Raw genomic sequence first — 9,217 nt, forward strand, 5'->3', positions numbered from 1 at the left:
TTTGGGCGAATATAGTGACATGTAATCCTCCCAACACTTTGATTTGGAAATACATGTGGTATAATCAGTGACCACACTTCATCACTTTCCATGAGCAATTAAATCAAGGAATTAGGCAATTGTTCAAGCTTTGAGAGATTGGATTGCCAAGGAATTGGGATCCAATCAATTTCAATCCGACATAGATTCCAATCACTTAAGATTGCCAAGGAGATCAATGAATGCATTGATTGAGGAAGAGATGAGAATGAACTTGATCCGGAGAATGCAACATCTCCTGAACCCAATGATTTCCCCATTTCTGATCTTACCCATTCTCTTTACTTTCTGTCATTTATTTTCATGCTCATTGCCCCAAATCCCCATTTAAGATTCTGCACTTTATTTTTTGTTATTTACTTTCCTGCCATTTAATTTTCTGCAATTCTCAACTACATCCTCTTTAGCTCAACTAGCATAATCTTCCAATTAAAATTGCTTGACCAATCAATCATTGTGGGATTCGACCTCACTCTATTGTGAGTTTTTACTTGACGACAATTCGGTATACTTGCCGAAGGGAAATTTGTTGAGAGACAAGTTTTCATGCATCATTGGTCTATGGCAAAGCCTGTCACTTACTAGTTGAGCTGGAGCATAAAGCTTACTGGGCAATCAGGTATCTGAACCTTGATTCAGAAGCTGCAGGAATCAAGCAAATGCTTCAGCTGAATGAGCTTGATGAATCAGATATTCAGCCTATGAGAATGCCAAGCTCTATAAGGAAAGAACTAAGCTACTGCATGATAAGAAGATTGCCATCAGAGTCTTTGAGTCAGGACAAAGAGTGCTTCTATATAATTAAATGCTCAAATTCTTTCCCGGGAAGCTGAAATCCCGATGGTCAGGACCATTTGTGGTTACCAGAGCTTGACCGTATGGTCACGTGGAAATACAAGAAGAAAATTCTGACAGAAAATTTACAGTGAATGGCCAGAGGTTGAAGCACTATCTTGGAGGCGAGATTGATCGCCAGAGGTCCACTCATCTGCTGAACTAGCAGAGCTGACCGTCAAGCTAGTGATGTTAAAGAAGCGCTTGTCGAGAGGCAACCCAATAAATTCGTATCCTCAGCTATTTTTCGTAGTAGTAGTTTTCTTAGTTATTTTATTGAGTTCTTACTAATTTTTGATCATGCAGCTATTTCATCACAGGAACCAAACAGCTCAAATATTTCAAAAAAAAGAGAGAGAAAGAGCACACGACGCGCAAGCGTCACTGACGCGAACGCGTCAATCATGTGTGCGTGAAAAACAATAATTGACAGAGAGTTGCGCGGGAATGGCACTGGACTCATGCTTGGCGCACAAACATCACCACGCGTACGCGTACCCCACGCGTGCGCGTCATTTGTAATTTTTGCTATCCACGCGTGCGCATTACTAACGCGGACGTGTGACCTGCAAAATCAACATAAAAGAGTGTTTGGGCAGAGAGTTGTGCTGGCTTGGGGAAGAAAGTGTGCTAAAAGCACAATTTTGGGCACGCGGATGCATGACTGACGCATCTGCGTCAGTTGCACTTATGGCCATCCACGCGAGCGCGTGCACAGCGCAAACGCGTCGTATGAAAATTTGGCTCCCAAGCCCTGTGAACAGAGAGTTGCGTGGGCGCTCGGCTGGCTTCGTGCGAATCGCACAAAATCAAGGGCACGCAAACGCGTGCCTGACGCTTACGCGTCATTATGAAAAATTCGCGACCCATGCGTACGCATGCTACACGCGTACGCGTCGCTATCGCCGCACTGTTTTCACTTTTCTTTCTCTCTCCCCCAATCCTAATTCTCCCTTATTCTTTTATCTTTGTATTCTTCTTTCCTCTCACTATTTATTCTTGTTTTCAGTTCTTCTTTGCTTGAGGACAAGCAAACTTTTAAGTTTGGTGTTGACGTTGCGCTTATGGGTTTTCTGGCACAACAGGGAGGCGAATCATCTTCACTGAGGAACACAACCTGAAGAATAAAGCGACTGCTAGGATAACTAAGGTGGTTGAGTTCTTTTCAATTTTTATTCCTCCCTTTTTTTTCTATGTTATGTTCCGACTTTCTGCTATTTTGCTTTGTTTGCTGCATGATCCTTTATTAGTTAGAATCTTAGGACTAGTTTAGTTTTCTTTTAATTGCTTTAATGCTGAAAAGATGTTTCATGTACCACTCACTGAACTTGAATCTAAAAAGAAAAGAAAAAGAAGTGATGTATTGCATGAGAAATTGAGTTAATTTTAAGAATAGTCTGATTTACTTAAATGTGGTGGTATTTTCTGTGATTTTTGAATGCATGATATGAACAGTGAATATTTGAATTTGAATCAAGGGATGTTGATGTATAAGGAACAGGAATGTAGAGAATTATTACGCGTGACATGCGCCACGTGCAGAAAATGCAGAAAACGCTGGGGGGTGATTTCTAGGCCCCATTTTAGCACCCAAGTTAGGCGCAGATCCAGTGAAGCCAAGTGGTCCCCACGTTACAAGACGCGGAGTAGTTAGTTGATTCAAATTTAAATTCAAATCTTATTTTTAGGAAAAGATATTATTTTTTAGATAATTAGATTTTAAATTTATTAGGATTAGTTATAAATAGAAATTTAGATGCCATCAGATTGGACCTTTATACATTTAGACATAGTACATTTTACCACAATCCTTATTTTCCCTCTCAATCATGAGCAACTAATCCTTCATTGTTAAGGTTAGGAGCTCTGTCTATTTTCATGGATTGATTCGTTTGATCTTTTTAATTTAATTCATGTCTTGATTTATATTTCAATAATTGTTTTCGTTCTTTATTTTATGAACATTGGGCGGAACGGAAGTATGACCCATGTTCTAAATGAGTTCTTGTAAAACTTGGAAAAGCTCTTTACTTGAACAACAGCTTGAAAACATATTATACTGAATTTCTAATTGTTTGTATTTAACGGGATACGTGACATATAATCCCCTTATTTTTGGATAATTAGGATTCTTTTGGCATATAAACTAGAAATTGATCATCATCCTCTAATTGGAATTAATTGACTAAGGAATTGGCAGTTAATGAATTTTAGAGGAGACTATGAAGGTCTAAGGAATTAAGGTCTAGTCACATATAGTTTGCCATGAAATTAAATCTCGCATGATTAAATTAATTCGTAATAAAAGTTAATCCGGAAAATAGATAACTCTGAAACCTTAACTGTTTTCTCCATATTTTATTCCCAACTCATCGCTGCTTGCTTTCTGAAATTCTTAATTTACTGTTTAATGCTTTTTGAGCTTCCAACACTATTTTCTACTTGCCTAACTAATCCTATCAAACGCTATTGTTGCTTGATCCATTAATTCTCGTGGGATCGACCCTTACTCACATAAGGTATTACTTGGTACGACCCGGTGCACTTGCCGGTTAGTTTGTGGGTTGTAAATACTGCACCAGTACGCATAACTTGAAAAATTTCTGGGCATGCATACGCATACCCCTCGTGAGTATGCATGAGCCTTATTGCCCATTTTGTGTTGTGCGCATGCACCATAGTGTGCGTGGGTACGCATACCAGTAATTCTGGTTTTCTGCATAATCTCATAATTCAATATTTTATACTAGTTTTCATTCATTCATATCTTTCTCTATAAAATTTTGATTTTTTTACTTTTAAACTATTTTAAAGATTTTTTAGCTAGCTTTGATTTGAGATAAATTTCATACGAATCCAAGCTACGAGTGCCAAGTTATGGCATGCCGAAGTTGTTCAAAATTCTATTTTTACCAATTTTATCAATTTGTCCACTTTAACCAAAATTCAGTTCAATTCATTTTCAAACCATTCTAAAACCTCTTCTATAAATTTCAACACTCACTCATTATCTTATATCCATTCCACACCTAACCAAACAAGCTCCAACATAATCATTCCAATTCCATAATTTTTCCATCAAAATCAGACTAACAAGCTATTCATATAATCAAATCCTCATCAATCCAACAACAATTCATTCATGGCAAATTCATCACTTATTGTGACTTACCATATAGGGGATATCTCACTCTATCTCAATTTTTGGCCCAATTCTCCACCAATCAATATATTAATTATCATACCACAACATTCATTTATAACCTTAAATCTATATAATCATACATAGCTCACCCAACACACAATTTATACAATTAACTATATCACAATCCATCATCAACATTTTCATTCAATGCTAATCTAGGGGCAACTAACCTAGGTTTTCACATAGTCTTACACAATGCCTATCCAAAATCAAGACCCGTACCTTCGTTGACGGCGGTCTCAACCTCGAAAATTCTTCTTCGGAAATTCCCATCTTCACCGGCTTAAACTCCACCAATTCCATACCAAAGTGATCCAAGGAGTCCAATCCTGTACGAAAATTCACTAGGCTAGGTCCGTTTTACCTCAAAATCAATCTAAATAAGCTCTATTCCATCTAATCACAAAATTTTCACATAATTCATACCATATTCATAACTCAAATTTAAACTAAACAATAGAAAAATATTCTCTTACCTTATTCTTTGTAGCCTTGGTTCAAAACCCTAGTAGAACTCAAGATTAAACATCCCCTAAACATCGAAAATTCAAATTTTTTTCAACACCCAAACCAAAATACAAAATTGAAAGAGAAAAGGAGAACGGGGCAACAATTTCGAGTCTCTTACTAGAATGGTTACATTGAATCAAAGAGCACAGCAAGCGCGATGTGTGGCCGCAAACGAGTCTTCGATCGGAGCTATGGTTTAGAAGTTATGGATAAAAGAAGGTGATGATGAATAGTATTTTAAGGCTTTTGGTTTCTCTCTCCTTCTCTTCTCCGTGGAACTCAATGAAGAAAGAGAAAATGCTTAATCTTGGCTTGTAGAGGGGAGTTATGTATGTAGGCTTGGGCCCAACATAGGCCTGGTTCACTTATTTTAGTTTATTAGTCCAATTTTAGACCAAATCTTTAAGATTAGTATTTTAATTCGTATTTTAAATATTTTTATTTTTTTAATTATGAAATTTTAAAGTTTTAATCCTTTTTGTTCATAATTAATTTATTAGTTAATTATTCATTATTTAACTGGGTTTTACATATAAAGTAAGAAGGAACAACATAGCTTAATTGCAAGAGGAGCATGCAATAACAAGGAGGATCTAGGTTCAAACCACATCAACAATTTTGAAATTTTCTCTAGCATGATTTGGTTGGATACTGGAACAGTTGTGAATTTGGTTTATTAGTTTTTCAGTCGAACCGGTCGGTCCAGTTCAATTCTTACAACTATGTACTCATCAGGTATTTATACTCGGTTATTGACATCTAATTCATCTTATTACAATATTATTTTAACACAAAATAGATCAATAAAATTATTTTATTATTTTTACTGCGTGTTATGAACACATAAAAATCTTTCACAATGTGTCTGATGTAAAAAGAACCTCTAATAAAAATTCATATTTTTGCACCACCAAAGATTTTAAATTGCCAAATAAATTAGGATGTTCTTTGACATACCAAAAGTCTCTCAACTCTAGATAATTAGACAAGGTCAAATGTCTGAATCTATAAAATGATACCTGTTTAATAAAATTTAAATATTAGCAAACAAAAAAGAAAAAAGAAAAACATAGTAACAAGAAAAGTATGGTCAAACAACATTTATGCATGCATGTGTGTCGATCTGGTTGCTATGATTTCTCCTTAACTAAAAGTCAACGATAGATATAGGAGAAATTTAATTAAAATGATAATTAAGACAAACCTTATCTTCAAACATCTATCTTATTTATTGTTCCATTCAAGTCTGCCTCCAATAATTTTGTTTATTGTAATTTTCTTCTATTTGAACTTTGTGAAGATCAGGTGTTCTTGTGTCTCCCGTAGAGAAAATTTTCATTCGAGGACATTCTTAATTTTACCAATACATTCCCCAACAATGAAAATAGAAAGGAGCATTTGCATGAGCAAAACCTATGCAACCTTGACAAGACTCTTTGCTATTGAGTATGTTATCAAATTGATCATTCCATTGCAGTTTGATACCTCCATGTATGTCAAGTAAGCAAAGGTAACAACAGTTAGTGATTCCAAAAACCAATATGAAAATGTGATGACTTCAATATCAAATTCGGACACTGTAAGATGTTCAAGGTTCTTGTATTGGTCTTGTTTTGTAATATAACCTCAACATCATTATTATTCACTATCAAAGCATTCAAGTTTGGAAATACCTGATGAGTAAAAAAAATACAAGTTAGGACCTATAGAAGTTTATATTCCATTAATTATCGTGTGAATATATACAACAGCAAAGAATAAAAATATCTCTAATTCTCTAACATGATATATTATTTATCTTCAGAGTTTCCAAAATACTTTTTTTTTACAGAATGAGTGATTTTTCTTTTAAGTAATTAATTGATTACCATAAGATAATAAAAGAGAAATGACATTAAGTTACTATATTTGGCTTTAAGAAAAAAAATGACAGCTACACTAAATAAAAATAGTGAAGTTCATAATTCTCATATAAATATTATCAATATAGGTTTCTTATGAATATTTAGCAACACAATTCAGCTACTTTATCTTATCTAGTTAGATTCCTTACACAAAAATGAAGAAAGACGTTGGAAGTGCTTCAACTGTTAGTGGCATACGAATATTAAGAGCAATGCAAATAACTTGCCAAAAGAAAATAAAATTAAAATAAATATTTCTATCATTTTACCCAAATGACAATTAATAAATTAAAGGTGGACAATATGTATTCAATCAAGTTGTTCCCTAATTCAACTTTTGATTTTCATCATGTCATTTAATTTGACTCATGCTAATATGCATGGTTAAATTTCACAAAATGACATCATTTTTTTTATGGTAGACATCAAACAACACGAAGTGAAAAATGTGTTGAGAAATAACATGATGCATGTGATGTGATGTGGTGTGTTGAAATTATATGAAATTTATATCACTATTTATGATAAACATGTTATTTATTTTACAATTAAATTTGGACATCAATTTGAGCTTTACTGAAAATTTTTGCAGAATTAGTTTGTATTTGGATCATAACTTTGAGTTATTTGTAGTGCTATAACACATGTTTCTTTGTCTTGTAGGAAAATTAAGAAAATTACTTGCAAATCTTATGAAGATCATTGAAGGTGAATCACCACTATTGATGAGGATGGCTTTTAGGTAAGGTTGCTATACTTCTGAAGTCCAAATATCTTTTTATATAGAACCGGTTGAGATGAGTAGCGATGATAAGTTGATAACCTCAATGTGGTAGAGCAGCTCATTGAGTCATGATTATATGAGAGCTAATATGTCTTGTAGTAACTAGACGAGACATTGCATGAAATACTTGAAAGGATGACACTTGAAATATCGGGCATCCTAAACATAAAAAGCATAGGTACTTATTTTATTATAACATAATTTATATGTAACACATTGTATTTTATTATAACAGAATTAGATCAATAACCGGAGTATTGATATACAATATGTATATTTCGCATCTCATGAAACCTTGGTTTAACAATCTCTTTATATGCAAATATCAAAGAATTGTATACTATTTACAATTGCTTGAATTAATCATGAATTACACAAAATTATGATGAAGTTACTTCACAATCATAGACCTTTGTCAATAGATTCAGAGCATCCTCACATTTGTGAGAGACTTCAGCCGAATGAACGTCATTAAAGTATTAAACCACTTCTGTATTACGGACATGAACAACAACCAAGAATAAAAATGTTTATAACAAAGGATCAAAAGTTCTTTTTTCCCCTTTATTCCTTTTTTTTCTTTTTATGCACATACCAAAAGAGCAGAATTTTAAAGTTGATTTAAAATAAAATAAAAAGTTCAATTTTAATCACAACACTTCGCCATCAATAAAGAGTAAATTCAACATGCTTCACTATTTGGTCTGCTATTTTACCATTACTTTTATCAGTTCCATCACAACAATCTATATATTATGGCAATAGAGTAAAAAGAAAAAAAAATACTTCCTTCAAAAGTAGAGGCCACTAATTTATTAATTTTAACTTTATTGTAAAGCAGACAGCACTTATAAGCTATTGTTAAAACAAAAGTAACAAAATCTTATAAATAATGTGCCCTAAAAATAAATTACAATTGATGACAAATTGTAATGAACTAGAGTATTACTGCATAATCAACCAATATATCATGCAAACATGCACTGGCAGCAATTATTCTTTATTATTTGGATTTATGTTGACAATTATTACCACCAATGAACACAATGGAAATAGTAAACATGATGAGCACCTTCAATTTCTCCATAAGAAAGTCAGCCTCACTGAGAAAATATCTAGCTTTTCCCTCAAAAAATTTAAGACAGGAATCATATGCTTTAAGGTCCTTGTTAACATCTTCAATCTCCTTATCAAAAAGCTTATCAAACAATACACTCATACAGTCAAGACACAAAGACTGCTCAACCTGGGATGGAACAATTCAATTACTTTTGAGTTTCTGGTCAATTTATATGAAAAAAAATATATGTATCTAAATAAAGATCATTTGATATGATAAATTTATTATTATTAGGTGAAAAGAGAAATGTATCAATGACAATTACAGAATACAAAATATTCTAAAATTAAATATTATTTCTTCTTTATAAGTTTGAGTAATTTCTAATTCAGTTGCTTTTTTTTGGGTGGAACTAATGAATTTGCAGTTTCACCTAATGATTGCATTTGAGAAAAAGATCAAGATTGTTTAGATGTCCTAATAAAAATAAACTAAACTTTGAAATTTGTAAAAATCTTGCAAAGAACCTAAGAAGAACCGCAAGAACAGAAATGTAAGCTCTTATTTCCAAAGAGCAAAAATTTCCCAAGTGTGCAGATTGTGCCTATATTCTTTATCACTTACATATTTAAAGACATCTAGGTTTGGGACAAAATTTCACTATCTCTGACACTAGAAGATCTGTCACACTTAGAGGACAAGACAAAATAAAGGAAAAAAGCTAAGTATTAATAGATACTAAATAAAAGAATCATGTTTTAAATCAAGAAATATATCCTTCACATGTGATACTCGTACACTTTCAGATAGTTCTAAGTAAATAATAATAGCATAAAGACAATTTCTAAGAATGGATAAGCAGTAAGATTATTTTCTATTCT

The sequence above is a fragment of the Arachis duranensis genome, chromosome 2 (genome assembly GCF_000817695.3).
Source record: "Arachis duranensis cultivar V14167 chromosome 2, aradu.V14167.gnm2.J7QH, whole genome shotgun sequence".
NCBI classification, from domain to species: domain Eukaryota; kingdom Viridiplantae; phylum Streptophyta; class Magnoliopsida; order Fabales; family Fabaceae; genus Arachis; species Arachis duranensis.